General features: G+C 43.3%; 1 protein-coding gene across 3 annotated transcripts in view; it reads left to right on the top strand.

The window, feature by feature from the left end:
- The first annotated feature begins 888 nt into the window (after positions 1-888).
- Positions 889-18,420, top strand: part of TPST1 (tyrosylprotein sulfotransferase 1) — a 142,536-nt gene continuing 125,004 nt past the window's right edge. For all 3 annotated transcript variants that reach the window (XM_010381030.2, XM_010381022.2, XM_030933199.1), the window contains exon 1: positions 889-1,212. The gene's annotated coding sequence lies outside the window, so the exon portion shown is untranslated. The remainder of the gene's footprint in view (positions 1,213-18,420) is intronic.

Genomic DNA, 18,420 nt, shown 5'->3' with positions numbered 1-18,420 from the left:
CAAGCAATTCTCCTGCTGCAGCTCCCGAGTAGCTGGGACGACAGGCGTCCACCACCATGCCCAGTTAATTTTTGTATTTTTAGCAGAGACGGGATTTTACTATGTTGGCCAGGCTGGTCTCGAACTCCTCACTTCAGGTAATTCACTAGACTTGACTTCCCAAAGTGCTGTAATTAGAGGCTTGAGCCACCGCACCTGGCCTAGTGGACAGCAATTTTGAATACAGCTGTTAGATTCTGCACTCATGCCTTCTCTAATCCATGTCAACACAGTAGAAATAATTGCCTTGACAGAACCTGGTGTAGACGTGTCTCTAGGAAGAAACTGTAAAATGAATGGATAATTTTGTGAAATGTCTGCCCTTTCCCCACCTTTCTTTTGCCTCTTTGCTTTTTTCTCCCTTCCTAGTTTTTATTTCTTTATTTTAGGGCGTCAGCCCCCCACCTCTGTGGTTGGGAGGGACTATTGCACGTCTACACTCTCAGTGCGGATGAAATAGTGTTTGCGTTCGTTATTTGCATTTGCGCGTTATCTCCCCCAGGAGATGACAGCTCCTCTGCCAGCAACGGGCAAAGGTGGGCTCTGAAGCAGAGGAGGGGAATTATCAGGAAAAACTCATTTTATTGTCCTGTCCTAGGGTTTCACTGATGAGGGCCTCTGGGCCACCCACCTGGGGGGTGGGGGCGGTGAGGATCGCCACCTGCCCGCGGCTCCCCTGCAGCCAAGCCACGCGCGCCGTTGCTAGGGCAACCACCCCCCAGGCCAGCGGCTGCCGGGAAGCCCCCTAGGGAGCGCGCACGGGCAGGGCTGTGGGTGCGCGGGACGGCTGCGACGTCAGACCCCCGCCCCTCGGCGCCGGCCGGACCCAGGTCCATGCCCAGCTCCACCTCCCTCAGTGGGCAGCCGGCCGGAACCCACGAATCAGAGCAGCCGACACATCGCCCGCTCAGCCAATCGCAGCACTTGTGTGATCCCGCCACCGCCCCGGACCCTGGAGGTCCGCGCTGAGGCGGCGACCGCGGGAGTCGCTGCTGAGGCGGCCTCGGGTACGGGTCGGAACGGGGCTCTTTTGCGGGGCCGGTCCGGGCTGGCAGCTGCTGGCGCCTGGCAGTGAGGGCGGGCTCCCGAGTGGCCCCCCACCGAAGGCGGTGGGACTAGCGGCTGAGGCCAGGATGCCGTTCAGGCGGCGCGGCGGCTCCTCTCTCATCCTAGGTAAGGGGGATGCGGCGCTCGGTGCGGCTCCGCTCCCCTCTCATCTCCTCACTCCCGGCCCCGAGACATCCCTTGGCCCGTTGTCGCCTCCTGCCCGCTGCCTCCCGGTTGTCCAACCCCGCCCCCAAGCGCAGAGCCCCGGGTCTGGCCCGTCCGGCCCCTGCTCCCACGCCCCTTCCCCCATCGCCGGCGTTTCCCGGGCTCGGCTTCTCCCCGGCCGCGGGGGCCTCTCGCCTCTGCCCCTTCTCTCCCTTCTCGCAGCCCTGGGACCACGTCCTAGCCCCGCAGTCCGCAGGGATGAGACCCTCGTCTTGCCGGGATCGGACATTTGCCCCCACCTCTACCCCGGCTGCTCTTCTCGAGCTCATCGCCCCATCATCCTACCCTTTGTACGTTGTCCTGTCTGCATGGCTGTCGCCCGCCCCCCTCCAGGTGTCCCTGGGTCTTGCCGTTTTGCTCCTAAGTACCTTCCTTTCCCAACTCGCCTCTTCTCCCCTCACTTTGAACACCCACCATCGCGATCTCCTTTTACTTCCCTTACACTTAAACCTCCAGACACTTTCCCACTCTCTGGAATGTCAGATCCATCGTTTTTTTTTTTTTTTTTTTTTTTTTTTTTTAAGTGAGAGAGTCTCGCTATGTTGCCCAGGCTGGTCTCGAACTCCTGACCTCAAGCGATCCTTCTGCCTCGCCCTCCAAAGTTTTGTGATTACAGGCGTGAGCCACTGCGCCCAGCTCAGGTCCATAGTGTAATATCTTCATTCGTCCTTACATGAGCTGCACCCCATAACATGTAAACTCCCTTGCCCAGAGTCTAGCACACAGTAGGCCTGGCATATGGTGGGTGGTCACGCATGTTAGACTCTTCCTCTTTCCAGGCCTTTTGTACTTTCCAGATGATGGTAGCAAGAAGTCCATTGTCCACAGGGATTTGACTCTGCCTGAAGAATAGTATGGGAGATGGCAGGAGAAATTGGTGAACTCCAGTAAAGCGATTAAATGGTCACTTACTTACTGCATTCATTAAGAAGAAACAATTCTGCTATCTGTGCCATGTATTGTTTTATGTTAATTGCCTTTGTAAAGGATTCTTAGGCTGCTAGTCCGCGAGCTTTGCAGTATAATTACTCCCCATCCCCTCTCCATCCCCATCTGCAGTGTTTAGGGAACCTTTCTTTTTAGGAAAGAAAGAGCCCCTACCTCCCAGCTAAAATGGCATAGTATATAAGCAATGTTTCGCGTGGTTATCTATTAGCTGGATAGTCCAGGGAGCTTCAATGAATTTTCATCTTTTAAGAACCAGAAGGAATCAGGATTTGGATTTCCTGGAATCAGCTGCTGTACAGACCAGATATGCTTAAGAATGAAACTTCTTACAAGTCCTCTAAGAGTGAGAGGAATTATCCACCCCTCTCCCTCCGCCTCTCCAAACACTCGCTCTCGGAGGAGGTAGCGAGTTGATTTTTAAAAAAGAGTAAAATACATTTGACTTTTTAAAATGATAAAAGCATTGTCATTGGCCCTGTACTATTCTTGCCACCTTTGCTCTGATGGTCTCAAGCCTGGACAATCAGTCAGCTTTTTCTGCTCCTGGGCTCCCAGGGCAGGCTGGCGAAAATCATGTAACTAAGCTGCTGGGTGCTGTTTCTGCACTTCTGGATCCTGGAGATCCTTTGACTTACTCTCTAGATTCCTCTTATGTCCTAAAATCTAAATGGCTGTTTATAGATCTTCACCATTCTTCTCTGACTCTTTGTCCTACTCTTGCCTTCGCTTCATTGCTTATTTTGCCACTTAACTCCACAGAAGAAATTGGTGGGCATCGGCCCTGAACTCTTAAGGAGCTGTCATTTTTGTCTGTGCCTGTCTGTACCTGATTTCTAATATCCTTTCCTTTGATCTCAGAGGAAGAGGGGTCTTCCTTTCTAAAGCTAATCTCTTCCCATATTATTATTTTTTCTGTTGGACAGTATACATCCTCAGGTTTCCATCATTCAGACCAAAACAAAGCTTTTCTTGATGCTTCCCTTTTCTTTTTTTATTCTTCTCAGATTAACGTGGCATTCCTTAGGGTTTCGTTTTTGTTCTTTTCTCTAATTTCCTTGTGTGATTACATGTCCTTTTGTGGCTTCAAATAGCACCTGTATATTTATGGTTTTTGAAGACGTCTATTTGGTCCCCATTTCTCTGGAACCTCAGGTTCTAATTTTAATCTGCCTTCTGCATAGCTGTATGTGGATGCTTGATTACTTCAAATGTGGTTACCTTTTCCTTCCCTTTCTCTCCACCCATAGCCCCCTTCAAGCACATATACAAACATTCCTATTTTAAGATCTTTACTCTAAAAACCTTAAAATCATCTTCTTTTCTCCTCACATTGAGTCTAGCATAGATCCTATTGTTGCTACCTCAGATCTTTTTTTCCCCTCTCTTCATAAGATCTTTTTTTCCCTCTCTCTTCATTGCCAGAAGACTGGTTCAGACCTCGGTTATGCTTTTTCTGAACCTCTGGGTCCTGTAGTTCTACTTCATCCTCCACATTGCTGCTGGAATTGGTTCCATTTCTGAGACATCAGTCTGATCATGCTGCTTGTTTTCTTTAAAAATTCTCATCAGCTCCCAAACCCTTAGCATGTTGAGCCAGTCCTTCCAGGCCTTCTGCAGCATGGGCGCATCTCCTTCCTGGGCCCTTTGTGATCCAGAGAAAAAAGCGGTAAAGAAACAGACCATTCACTATAGTACAATCAAGACTTTGACACAGATGACTACAGGGTGCTCTGGGAGCATCACCCTGGAGTGAGGACATGTTTCTGTCTACAGGCATCTAGGACTTTTTCTGACTACCCTTTCTCCTCAGTTTGGGTTAGGTGACTTTTCTTTGTGTTCCCACAGCACTCTGTACATACTTCCATCTCCATTTTTACCACTTATACCATTTTTACTTTTTTTTTTTTTTTTGAGACACAGTCTTGGTCTGTTGCCCTGGCTGGAGTGCAATGGAGTGCAGTTCACTGCAACCTCTGCCTCCTGGATTTGAGCAATTCTTGTACCTCAGCCTTCCGAGTAGCTGGGATTACAGGCGCCTGCCACCACACCCAGCTAATTTTTGTATTTTAGTAGAGACGGGGTTTCACCATGTTGGACAGACAGGTGTCAAACTCCTGACCTCAAGCAATCCGCCCGCCTCAGCCTCCCAAAGTACTGGGATTACAGGGGTGAGCCACTGTGCCCAGACCATTTTTACTATTTATTATGTTCTGTTTTCTTATTTTTCTCCCTGACTTGAGAGTGAACTCTTTAAGGAAAAGGGTTGCATCATATCTCATTGTATCTCCAGTTTCTAGCAAATTGCCAGGCACATAGCACTCAGTAAACTAAGTTTTCAGAAGAGCTGAATCTAGATAAGGAAAGGTAAGGGGAGATGGGCATTTTGGAAGAGAGGGTAACATATAGAAAAGTGTGTCATAGGCTGGGTGCGGTAGCTCATGCCATGTAATCCCACCATTTTGGGAGGCTGAGGCAGGTGGATCAAGACCATTAAGACCTGGGCAACATGGTGAAACCCCATCTCTACTAAAAATACAAAAATTACCCAGGCATGGTGGTGGGTGCCTGTAATCCCAGCTACTCAGGAGGCTGAAACAGGAGAATGGCTTGAACCTGGGAGGCGGAGATTACAGTGAGCTGACTCCAGCCTGGGAAAGAGTGAGATTCCATCTCAAAAAAAAAAAAAAAAAAAAAAAAAAAAAAAAAAAAGTGCGATAACCTGGTGTTTTTGGGAAAGAACTGGTAATTTGGAAAGGCTGGAGATTGGGCACGATGAGCGATGAGGCTGGGAAGGTATATAGGAGCCGCTCATGAATGACCTTGTGTGTCCTAACACATAATCCTGATGATAGCGAGGAAGCTTTGAAGGATTTCATCCTGGGCAGATCTTACAAAGTCTGGCTTGTTCCCATCTCAGGCTTTGTGTCTTGCTGCATGTGTTGCCTTTTGCCTCAGCCATATAAAATCACCTCCATTAGCTGAACATGCCTAAATGGCTTTATGTTTCTCTTTCTTCATGGAATGCATTTTTCCACTTAGATTATACAGTGGAATAATTTTAGATTTTCCACCTGTAGATTATACAGGCTTCTGGTTACCTCTGCAGTAAAGCCTTCCCACATCTGCCTGCAATCCATCTCTCTTCATCTCTACTGTCATTTACTTGTTTATATGTCTTTCTCTATTCTAATGGTAGGGCTTTGAAATCAGGATGGGTTTTGATTCATGTCTGCATCTCCTACTCTGGCAGGTAACATGAATGAGTATTGTGACCAGGTATATTTTGATTATATTTATTTATTTTTCTAGAGATGGGAGTCTTGCTATGTTGCCCAGGCTGGTCTTGAACTCCTGGCTTCAGGTAACCCTCTGTCTTGACTTCGCCAAGTGTTGGGATTATGGGTGTGAGTCACCGCACCTGGCCCCAGGTGTATTTTCAGAAAAATTACTCTGATCTCTGGTAGCATTGTAGAGAACAGGTTAGAGAGGGGCAAGACTAGGTGCACAAAGACCAATTAAGGCAGTCATTATAGGAATGTAGGTGAAAGATGATGAGGCCAGTGAGGCCAAGAGGTTAGATTTGGGAGTGAATTTGTGGAGTAAGGAGAACTGGTTAGGTGTATAGGTGAGAGGGAGAAGGAAGGGTCAAGGATGACTTACTGAGTTCAGGCTTGTGTGTCTGGGCAATGGTGGTTCTGTTCATCCAGGTAGGAAATGCAGGAAAAGAAACAAATTTTCAGGGAAAAGGAGAAAGCCAATGATAACATCTTGATGCCCAGGAAATAGCCTGAGAGAACAGCTGACCCTGAAGATGGAGATGTATAAGGAGGGTCTGTGCTAGAATTGAAAGTGAAGTCATCCGAAGTAGGTGAGATTGCCTGGTTCAGTGATTTTCAACATAGGCACTACTTAAAAACCACCTGGGGAGCTTTGAAAGAATGAGGATGGGGGATCGAGGCATCCACAGGGATTCTGTATCATTTGGTCTGGTGCAGGTCCAGACCTTGTTACTTTAAAGATGCTTCCCATGAGATAGGTAGCTAGGACTGAGAACTGGGCTGAGAGCCCAAAGAGGGAGTGATAGAACCCTGAAGAACAATAGTAGTAACTCATCCTTTAAATATCAGGATAGCTGAGTGTAGTGGCTCACACCTGTAATCCCAGAGTTTGGGGAGATTGAGGTGGGAGGATTGCTTGTGACCAGGAGTTTCAGACCAGCCTGGGCAACATAGCAAGATCCCCATCTCTACAAAATATGAAAAAATTAGCCAGGTGTGATGGCACATGCCTGTAGTCCCAGCCATGTAGAAGGCTGAGGCAGGAGGATTGCTTGAGCCCAGGAGTTTGAGGCTGCAGTGAGCTATGATCATGCCATTGCTCTCCAGCCTGAGTGACAGAGTGAGACCCTGTCTGTCTGTCTGCTTCTCTTTCTGTCTCTCACACACACACACACCAGGATAAATCCTGCCTTCGTTGACATAGTTTCTTGTGTACATTTACCTATTAAAGGACTTATCACATTTTATTTCTGCTGGGTCCATTTTTATAACTAAGGAATTCCTTGAAGTCTGAAACCATGCCTTATTTGTCTTTTCATCACTGCCTTGCATAGTACTTGATATATTTTAGAAACTTGATAAAAGTTGGTTGAATAAATCAGTTGATAAGTGATATAAAACAGAGCTTGAACTCATGATTTTGCAAACTGATCAGTTGTTTCTTTTTTTTTTTTTTTTTTGTTTTTTTTTTTTTGTTTTGTTTTGTTTTTTTTGTTTTTTGAGACGGAGTCTCACTCTGTCGCCCAGGCTGGAGTGCAGTGGCCGGATCTCAGCTCACTGCAAGCTCCGCCTCCCGGGTTTACGCCATTCTCCTGCCTCAGCCTCCCGAGTAGCTGGGACTACAGGCGCCCGCCACATCGCCCGGCTAAGTTTTTGTATTTTTTTAGTAGAGACGGGGGTTTCACCATGTTAGCCAGGATGGTCTCGATCTCCTGACCTCGTGATCCACCCGTCTCGGCCTCCCAAAGTGCTGGGATTACAGGCTTGAGCCACCGCGCCTGGCCAGATCAGTTGTTTCTTTGCTGCTTAACAGGTCACTGGTCAAATATGCATAAGTCATTCCTGTTTTAAAAACATACAATCTTGCCAGGCACAGTAGCTCACGCCTGTAATCCTAGCACTTTGGGAGGCCAAGGCGGGGGGATCACGAGGTCAAGGGATGGAGACCATCCTGGTCAACGTGGTGAAACCTGGTCTCTACTAAAAATATAATAATTAGCTGGGCATGGTGGTGGGTGCCTGTAGTCCCAGCTACGTGGGAGGCTGAGGCAGGAGAATCCCTTGAACCCAGGAGGCGGAGGTCACAGTGAGCCGAGATTGCGCCACTGCACTCCAGCCTGGCGACACAGCAAGACTCTGTCTCAAAAAGAAACAAACAAAAAAACCCCAAAACAATTTTTATAAATTGGAGTGGATTAAGATAAGTATTATTTGCTCTGTAATGTCTTGGCTTTTAAGGTGGTTAAGCTGTGACAGTTATACAGAGGTTCATTCAGGCTTTGTCTTTAGAAGATACTATTTAAAATAGACTTTATTTAATATGATTAAGGTATATTGATCTTGTATCTTTTTAAAACAAATAGCTCTGATTTTAGGCTCATGAGCTTTTTAAATTTTTAACTAGAACAAAAACTATCAATTTGATAAAAGATCTTAAACAGTGGCATAACAATTTCTTTTTAACTAAGAAAATTAAGGAAGTAAGGAATATGCCTTAAGCAAGCCCTATACCTAAATGAATCTCACTGGGATTGGTGATAGGTAGGAAGAAATAAATAATTCCTATATATTTAAGCACTGTTACAGGAAACACCTGTGATTGCTCATCTACTGATATCAGTGTATTTTCTTTTCTTTTCTTTTTTTTTTTTTGAGATTGAGTCTTGCTCTGTCGCCCAGGCTGGAGTGCAGTGATACAGTCTCGGCTCACTGCAACCTCCATTTCCCGGGTTCAAGAGATTCTCCTGCCTCAGCCTCCCAAGTAGCTGGCATTACAGGCTCCCGCCACCATGCCCAGCTAATTTTTGTATTTTTAGTAGGGACAGGGTTTCACCGTGTTGGCCAGGCTGGTCTCGAATGCCTGACCTTAAGTGATTCCCCCACCTAGGCCTCCCAAAGTGCTGAGGCATGAGCCACTGCGCCTGACCTCAGCGTGTTTTCTATTTTCTGATTTCTCAGGGCTTAGATATAAACCATGGAATCTTTTGTGTTCTTTTGTTCTTTGTTTTTTCTTAAGATTTTGTCAGCTGTTTCTTTTTATGGGATTTGTGGTTGACATTTCTTTGCTTTTAACATTTGAGAAATGTTGAGAAACTTTTTTCAGATGAGAAACCCTGTCATTAGAATTCATTTTCTTATAGGTAACATCCTCTCTCTCCAACTGCTTTAGAGGTTTTTTCTTTGTCTTTAGTTTTCAGAAGTTAAATTATGATGTGTCTGCACGAATTTCTTTGGGTTTTCCTGTTTGGAGTTCTCTTATTTTCTTGAGCTGCAGATTCATCTTTTTATCACATTTGAGAAGTTTTCAGTCACTTCATAGAATAATTTTTCAGTACTACTCTCTGTCTCCTTTCATTCTGTAACTGAATGTTAGATCTTTTGCTACTGTCTCACAGGATGTGAGACACTGTTTTCTTTTAATTTTTTTCCAGTCTTATTTTTTTGTCTGTTGTTTAGATTGGGTAATTCTTGTTTCAAGTTTATTAGTTCTTACCTGTGTTATATTCATTCTGCTGTTGCGCTAACCCACCGAGTTATTATTTTGGTTGTTTTTCAGTGCTATAATTTTTATTGTGTTCTTTTTTGTCTATTCTACTTTTTTGGTGAGATTTTCTATTTCGTCATTTGTTTAAAGAGTGTATGTAATGGCTTGTTAAAGAATAATGGCTACTTTAAAATCTCTGTCAGATCATTCCAACATCTGATTCATTGTGTTGTTGGCATCTGTTAACTGTCTTTTCTCATTCAAATTGTGGTTTTCCTCGTTCTTGCTATGATGAATGACTTTTGATTGTATCTTGGACATTTTGGATATTATGTTAGGAGTTATAGATCATATTTAAACTGTATGTTTTAGTAGACAGTCACCTTAGAAGGAGCATGTAGCTCCCAGCCTGCGTTTTGTTTTGTAACAGCTTGATTGAGATATAATTCACATGCCACATGTTAAACCATTTAAAGTATAAAATTCATTTACTTTTAGTATATTTATATAGTTGTACATCATTACCACAAACAATTTTAGAACATTCTCACTACCCACGAAAAAACTATACCACGCACTCCTTAGCCGTTATCCTCTCCTACTCTTCATCCTCTCCATCCCTAGGCAACCACTAATCTATTTTATGTCTTTATAGGTTTATATTATATAGAAGAGAAATACCTATTTTGAACACATCATAAAAACAGAATCATATATAATATTGTCCTTTATCTCATTTTTAGAGTAATATTTATTATTACCCCATATTTACTGATTTTTTGTAATTTTTAAGTATTTATAAGTATAAATATAAATTATATTTGTTTATAAATAGCGAGCTGCAATTTATTTTTGTAATATTTTTGGTTTCAAAATCCAATTAAAATTGGCCGTATATAATGAGTTCGGAAGTGTCGTTAAGAATTGGTGTTGCCAGTGCAGTGGCTCATGCCTGTAATTTCAGCACTTTGGGAGGCCAAGGCAGGCAGATTGCTTGAGCCCAGGAGTTCAAGACCAGCCTGGGTAACATGATGAAAGCCCGTCTCTACAAAAAAGCATGAAAATTAGCATGGTGTGGCGGCATACACCTGTAGTACCAGCTACTTGGGAGGCTGAGGCAGGAGGATCTCTTGAACCTGGGAGGGGAGGCGAGATCCTGCCGCTGTACTCCAGCCTGGGCGACAGTGTGAGACCCTGCCTAAAAAAAAAAAAAAACCAACAACAACAACAACAAAAATACATAATATACATTTAATATGTTTTTAAATATGTATTATATATTTATATGTATATTTTTGTTGGCTTTTTAAATATATATTTTATAGATTTTTTACATGTATGTATATTATATATTATAATAAACAATTTATAAGATATGTGCATTAAATATGTAAATACATATTAATATATGTTTTAAATATATATTTAATATATTAATCTATATTATATTAACTATATATATATATATATATATATTTTTTTTTTGAGACGGAGTCTCGCTCTGTCGCCCAGGCTGGAGTGCAGTGGCCGGATCTCAGCTCACTGCAAGCTCCGCCTCCCGGGTTTACGCCATTCTCCTGCCTCAGCCTCCCGAGTAGCTGGGACTACAGGCGCCCGCCACCTCGCCCGGCTAGTTTTTTGTATTTTTTTAGTAGAGACGGGGTTTCACAGTGTTAGCCGGGATAGTCTCGATCTCCTGACCTCGTGATCCGCCCGTCTCGGCCTCCCAAAGTGCTGGGATTACAGGCTTGAGCCACCGCGCCCGGCCAACTATATATATATTTTTTGAGATGGAATCTCACTCTGTCACCAGGTTGGAGTGCAGTGGCGCAATCTTGGCTCACTGCAACCTCCGCCTCCCGGGTTCAAGCCATTCTCCTGCCTCAGCCTCCCAAGTAGATGGAACTACAGGCATGTGCCACCACGCTCAGCTAATTTTTGTGTTTTTAGTAGAGACGGGGTTTCACCATGTTGGCCAGAATGGTCTCCGTCTCTTGACGTCGTGATCTGCCCACCTCAGCCTACCCTCCCAAAGTGCTGGGATTACAGGCGTGAGCCACCATACCTGACCCTAATATATATATATATTTATTTATTTATTTTTGAGATGGAGTCTTGCTCTGTTGCCCGGGCTGGAGTATGGTGGCGTGATCTCAGTTCATTGCAAGCTCCGCCTCCTGGGTTCACGTGATTCTTCTGCCTCAGCCTCCCAAGTAGCTGGGACTACAGGTGCTTGCCACCACGCCCAGCTAATCTTTTGTATTTTTAGTTGAGATGGAGTTTCACCAGTGTTAACCAGGATGGTCTCAATCTCCTGACCTTGTGATCCACCCGCCTTGGCCTCCCAAAGTGCTGGGATTACAGGCATGAGCCACCACGCCCAGCCTCCTAATACATATTTTTAAAATGAATTAGTATCAATTTACCAGTGAAGCCATCTTGTCCTGATTTTTCTTTGTGGAAAATTTTAAATTACTCTTTCACTTGCTTTAGTTGTTATAGATTTATTCAGATTTTTAATATTTTCTTGAATTACTATTAATAGTTTGTATCTTTTAGAAATTTGTCCATTTTATCTAGGTTAATTTGTTGGATTACAATTGTTTATGATCACTTTTATTTTTGTAGGGTTGGTAGTTATGTCTCCTTTTCATTACTGATTTTCATAATTTGAGTCTTCTCTCTTTTGTTCTTGGTCAGTCTAGCTAAAAGATTGTTAATTTTTCTGATCTTTTCAAAGAACCAGTTTTTGGTTTTGTTGATTTTCTCTATTCTATTTTCTGTTTTATTTATTTCACTGTAGTCTTTATTATTTTCCTCCTTCTGATGGTTTTGGTCTTATTTGCTCTTTTTCTTTTCTTTTGTTGTTTTTTTTTTTTTTCTTTTTCTTTTTTTTTTTTTTGAGACAGAGTCTTGCTCTGTCGCCCAGGCTGGAGTGCAGTGGTGCGATCTTGGCTCACTGCAACCTCCGCTTCCCAGGTTCAAGTGATTCTCCTGCCTCAGTCTCCTGAGTAGCTGGGATTACAGGCACCCACCACCATGCCCAGATAATTTTTGTATTTAGAGACAAGGTGTCACCATGTGGGTCAGGCTGGTCTCAAACTCCTGACCTCAAGTGATCTGCCTGTCTTGGCCTCCCAAAGTGTTGGGATTATAGGGGTGAGCCACTGCGCCCGGTCCCCCTTAGGATTCATTCTGATGTCATTTTCTTCATGTAGCCTCTTCTGAGCCCATGGATGTGATCCTTCCTTGAAATGCACATATGCCTTTGTTCATGCCTTTTGTATGATCTTTTTATTATTTTATCATGGCATATATGGTTAGTTTCTTGTCTTCTCTCCTTGCTAAGTTGCTAGTTCTTTGAAGGCAGATCATAAATCATACTCATTTATATGCTCATTTAATATATGTAACATTTAATTGAAATGTATGAGTAAGATTTTCTACCCTGTAAAAATTAAATAACAGTACTGATATGTTTTTATAATTATTGGAAAGGTATAAGAAGACAATGAAAATTCAGTTTTGCCCATAGAAATTTTTTTTTTTTTTTTTTTTGAGTTGGAATCTTGCTCTGTCGCCCAGGCTGGAGTGCAGTGGCGCGATCTTGGCTCACTGCAAGCTCTGCCTCCTGGGTTAATGCCATTCTCCTGCCTCAGCCTCCAGAGTAGCTGGGACTACAGGTGCTCGCCACCAGGCCCAGCTAATTTTTTGTATTTTTAGTGGAGACAGGGTTTCACCATGTTAGCCAGGATGGTCTTGATCTCCTGACCTCGTGATCCGCCCGCCTCGGCCTCCCAGAGTGCTGGGATTACAGGTGTGAGCCACTGCACCCGGCCAGAAGTTGTTACTATAGGGCTGGGCATGGTGGCTTACGCCTGTAATCCCAGCACTGTGGGAGGCTGAGGCAGGCGGACCATGAGGTCAGGAGATTGAGATGATCCTGGCTAACACAAGTGAAACGCCATCTCTACTTAAAATACAAACAAAATTAGCCAGGCGTGGTGGCGGGCACCTGTAGTCTCAGCTACTTGGGAGGCTGAGGCAGGAGAACGGCATGAACCCAGGATGCGGAGCTTGCAGTAGCAGAGATCATGCCACTGCACTCCAGCCTGGGCGACAGAGCGAGACTCCATCTCAAAAAAACCCCAAAATTGTTGTTATAGTGGTTTCCTTTTTTTTTTTTTGAGACAGAGTCTGGCTCTGTCGCCTAGGCTGGAGTGCAGTAGCACAATCTCAGCTCACAGCAGCCTCTGCCTCAGCCTCTTGAGTAGCTGGGACTTCAGGCGTGTGCCACCATGCCTAGCTAATTTTTTTTTTTTTTGTATTTTTAGTAGAGACAGGGTTTCACCATGTTGGCCAAGCTGGTCTCGAAGTCCTGACCTCAAGTGATCCACCCGCTTCAGCCTCCTAGAGTGCTGGGATTATAGGCATGAGCCACTGCACCTGGCCATAATAGTGGTTTCTGATCAAAGATTTGATGCCCAGCTTTTCATAGAGAACATCACAGAATTCCAGCTCCAACTAATTTTGGGTTAGAGGCATAATTTCCCACAACAAACATGAGAAACCTACTTTCATATGGGAGTGACTAGGCTAAAGCAAAACTAAACTGGTAAAATGTACAGGAAAGGTAGAGCTATTTGCCAGGCTAGTTTCTAGCCTCTTATATATCTGTTACTTCTTGAGACCAAATCTAGCTCTCCATTCTTAATCTCTCCCAGATGAAATCTTCAGAGACTTTCAGAAAGTGTGCAAATATGCATCCTGCTCATTTTTGTAAGTAAAGCATAATGGCTACATGGATTTACAGTTTTCTTCTGTCATTCAATTAGATCTGAGATGGTCATGATAGGATAATTCTGGAGAAAATACAGTTAAAAAGCTGGGTATATTTTTAAAATCTATATGCTAATGAAAGCCTTATAAATAATAGCACATGGTCTTAACTTTACTTCATTTGCACCATAATTGTTGCATACCTGGCTGTTTGTTCATGCCAAGCCTAATAATGACTGGGACGTACCATGGTATACAGTCAGACCTGGGTTCCAGCTTGGCAAATAATTTGCCATGTAGCAATATATTAAAGAAGTTATTTATCCCTTTTGGGCCTCAGTTTCCTTATGTGTAAAATTCTAGAACAGAAATGTTCCTTTAACCTTATGATTTGTTGCAGCAAGTGTAAGGGATTGCAAAAAAGATTTTGATTCATTCATCAACGAGAGTGTGAAGTGATGATAGAGGCAGATGAAATAGCTGATCAATAAAGAGAGTGGATTAGAAGAGCAAGGGTCAAAGGGAAAAAACAGGTGAACTTTGTATTTTTAGTTTTTTTTAAATGTAGTCAAACCATATTATAACACTGGAACCAGAAGAAAAAACTAATGTTCTAATCCTAGGAAAGCATTAGCTATCTGGGGTTTTATTGAGAAAGTTTTAGCAGGATCAGTCAATGCACATTTATTGAGTGCTCAATATGCTTGTAGTATGTTGTTATATACTATGGAGAAACTGAAAAAGATAAGATATAGTCAATACTCACAACTAATTACACTTATAGAATCTAATTACAGCCATAATTACCTTATTGGCAATCTAAAATTCATTAATTCATTCAGAAGTCTCTAGTTTCAGGGAGCTCACAGTCTACTGGAAAAACAGACAAAGTAACCATGTAGTGTGAGACATGATATGATAGGGTAAGTACGAGGGCACTAGGAAGTACACCTGTGTCGTATGTGGTAGAGAGCTGTCAGGAAAGCTGTGCAGGAGAGATGGCATTAAAGTGGAATGTTGAAGGATGAGTGAGAGTCATCAGGCAGAGAGACAGGCAAAAGCTGCATGTGCATGTGGAGGCTCAAACAAGGAAGGGATGCTTCAGGTGGATGACGGTGGCACTGAGTGAGTGTGTGGGGAGTGTGGGGGTGGTGGGTGGTGAAACAGGCTGGGGAGCAGACAAGAGCTGGGTCAGGAAGGGCCTTGTACTAACATTATGGTGAGGATTTTTAATTTTTTTTGAAAAAAGGTAGAAAGTTGTGGAAGAGTTTTAAGCAGGGGAACATCGTAAGTATATTTGCATTTTTGAAAGATGGTTCCTGGTTGGGAACGGTGGCTCACACCTGTAATCCCGATGTTTTGGGAGGCCGAGGCGGGCAGATCACCTGAGGTCGGGAGTTTGAGACCAGACTGGCTAACATGGTGAAACCCCATCTTTACTAAAAATACAAAAATTAGCCGGGTGTGGTGACACATGCCTGTAATCCCAGCTACTTGAGAGGCTGAGGCAGGAGAATTGCTTGAACCTGGGAGGTGGATGTTGCAGTGAGCAGAGATTGTGCCACTGTACTCCAACCTGGGCAACAGAGTGAGACTCCATCTTAAAAAAAAAAAAGAAAGATAATTCCTGAGACCAGACAAGTTAGTGATTGAACTAACTGAAGGAAGTCAGAACTCAGACCATTTAGGAGGCTATAGAGTTCATATGGAAAAGGAAGAGGGTGAGGATTAAACTGTTTTTTTTTTTTTCCTAATTATCAGCAGGGAAAAAATGGAGGGAAATCAAGTAAAGGGAGATGAAGGAGGAAGAATTGACAGGACTTTACCAGTTACTGATGGAGAGGTTAAGAGAGAAACTACATAAAAGTTCCCTGGTTTTGAGCTTGAGAATCAGAGAGAAAGTGGTTCATTGACCAATGGAGGAAAGGGAAGAGTAGAAGAGATTTACTAGGAAGGGTAGGTTCCATTCAGTGTTTGTTAATGTGACATGCCGGTGAACATCCAGATAGAGTTGTCCCTTAGCCTTTAAATGATCAAGTCTGAGATAGGGATAGAAGTGTTGGTTGCAAATTGATTTGAGTCATTACAGTGTGAGTGGGAGCTGGCTGCAGATGAAGCAGGGTAAGTGTAGGAGTGTGAGTGATGGAATGCAGTGCTATAAATTAATCTTTGGTCACCGCTTTGTGATGTTGTTTTTGAAACCTAAGTTTGAATACAGAGTAGACTTTTTAAAATCTGGGCTTTTCTATTTTGTGTCATTGATTACTGTTAGTATTCTAACAGTTAATATCTGTAGGACTCTTTCTTTCCAAAGACTTGGAAAAACTGTTTTTCCTCTCTGCTATGAATTTTGTAATCATTTTGTTGATTGCAGAATATCTTGTTGAGGCAGTGATTGAAATTGCAAAGTTTTTTTCTTCGCTCCCAGATTACTTTCTTTCTGTTTATTCATAGTTCCTTGTTTCATTTTTGATGTTTATTTGTTGACTGTTTGCTTTATTTCAGATGACTTTGTAGGTATTTTAAGGAGATTTAAGAAAGGTTTCACTAGTTGCCTGTTCGTCTATAAATTCCTTGTTTAGGCTGGGTGTGGTGGCTCATGCCTGTAAATCCGGCACTTTGGGAGGCTGAGGCAGGCTGATCACGAGGTCAGGAGATCGAGATCATCCTGGCTAACATGGTGAAACCCTGTCTCTACTAAAAATACAAAAAATTAGCCAGGTGTGGTGGTGGGCGCCTATAGTTCCAGCTACTTGGGAGGCCGAGGCAGGAGAATGGCATGAAACCAGGAGGCGGAACTTGCAGTGAGCTGAGATCCTGCCACTGCACTCCAGCCTAGGTGACAGAGCAAGACTCTGTCTCAAAAAAAAAAAAAAAAAAAAAAAAAAAATTCCTTGCTTTGTATTTTATATGTTCATGTACCTGCTGCATATTAAATGATGAATAGGTTTTAATTTTTGCTTTAAAGGAACTTAAATAGTCTGGTGAGGTAAACTAACCACACAATACAGTGGTATGTGTGCAAACTGATGTGTTTTTAACCAAGCACTTTGAGGTTACAGAAGAGGGAACAACTTGATTTTTGTGCGGAAAAGATGGAAAAAGGCAGTCAGGGACAGGTTGACTGAGGAGATATGTGTAAAAGAGAGAAAGTGGCATGGTCCTGGAGGTGGCACCATGAGCAGAGGCTGGGTGTGGAGGGGCCTGATGTCAATGGGAAATGGTTCTCAGGGGGTCAGGCTGCATGGGAGGAGTGCTGGGAGGTGAAGGTGAAGGTGGAGGATGAACAGGAGACAGTGAAGGAAGCGAGTCCTGGGCCCCTGTTCTTTAAAAGCCCCTTCACATGTTTCCATGTGATTGCCCCAGCAACGCTGTGAGAGAGAACTTGCAGGTGTCCCTTTTTCTTTTGCATTTTGTCCCCAGTCTGTCTTCTTCCTTTCGTAATTTCTACTCTAATTACTTGTGAAGAAGGGTTTGATTATCATTATCTCTATTTTATGGATGAGAGAACTGATGCTCAGTTATTTATCTAGTGCCATGTGACTCAGAAAAAACTGATTCCAGACTAGAGCCCAGGTCTTCTGACTCTAATACACCAGGCTTGTTTTACATTAATTCAGTGCCATCTTCTCTTCTACTTTTTCTATTCAGTTACTTTTCATTCTAAAGGTTATGAGGGGCTGGGTGTGGTGGTTCATGTTTGTAATTCCAGCACTTTGGGAGGCTGATTTAGGAGGATCACTTGAGGCCAGAGGTTCGAGACCAGCCTGGGCGTCATAAGGAGGCCCTGTCTCTACAAAAAAGAAACAAACAAACAAACAAAAAATTAGCCAGGCATGGTTGCATGCCCCTGTAGTCCCAGCTACTTAGGAGGCTGAAATGGGAGGATCACTTGAGCCCAGGAGTTGGAGGCTGCAGTGAGCTTTGTGCCATTGCACTCTAGCCTGGGTGACAGAGTGAGACTCTGTCTCAAAAAAAAAAAAAAAAAGGTTACAAGGTTGGTAGAAAAATGGCATAAACTTGAGTTACCAAATAAGAGTATATAATTTGAGCAAATTTGCTTTCTTTGTTCCTCATAGTGGGTGCTCTAAACGGATTATAAACATGAGCTTGACGAACCTAGAAGAGAAATAGTTTAGCCAACAATGACTTTCTGATTTATAGGTCTGAGAAGTTTGGAACTTGGTAAGTTAAATTTTTTATTTTGTTTTGTTTCATTTTAACTCTTTATTATGAAATAGAGACAGCTATATGATCCCTCAAGTACCCATCACCCAGCTTCAACAATGAGCTCATAGCAGTCTAATTTCATATATACCCTCCACACGTCTGATCTCAGATATTTCTGAAGTAAAACCGAGACATCATTTCATTTAACTTGAACCTTCACAGATATTATACTTTAGTTTAACCTGTGCTCCTGTCTCCATTTGTGTTCTAGACATTAGGTCCAGTTCTTGGTATGGTTTTTTTGAAGTTTACTACTCCTTTAAGAAGTGAGTGTCAGCTGACTTTCAAAGATTGTCAGCTGTGTATACCATGTTCTTCTTGCCATTTGCTATTCGTTAGTGGGTCTAGTGCCAGCTCCTAACGTGCAGCTAGGAAAAGGTGTTCCCATGT

The sequence above is a fragment of the Rhinopithecus roxellana genome, chromosome 6, assembly GCF_007565055.1.
Source record: "Rhinopithecus roxellana isolate Shanxi Qingling chromosome 6, ASM756505v1, whole genome shotgun sequence".
Taxonomy (NCBI): Eukaryota; Metazoa; Chordata; class Mammalia; order Primates; family Cercopithecidae; genus Rhinopithecus; species Rhinopithecus roxellana.
The sequence above is the reverse complement of the archived record's forward strand: the minus strand, read 5'-3'. Positions and strand labels throughout refer to the sequence as shown.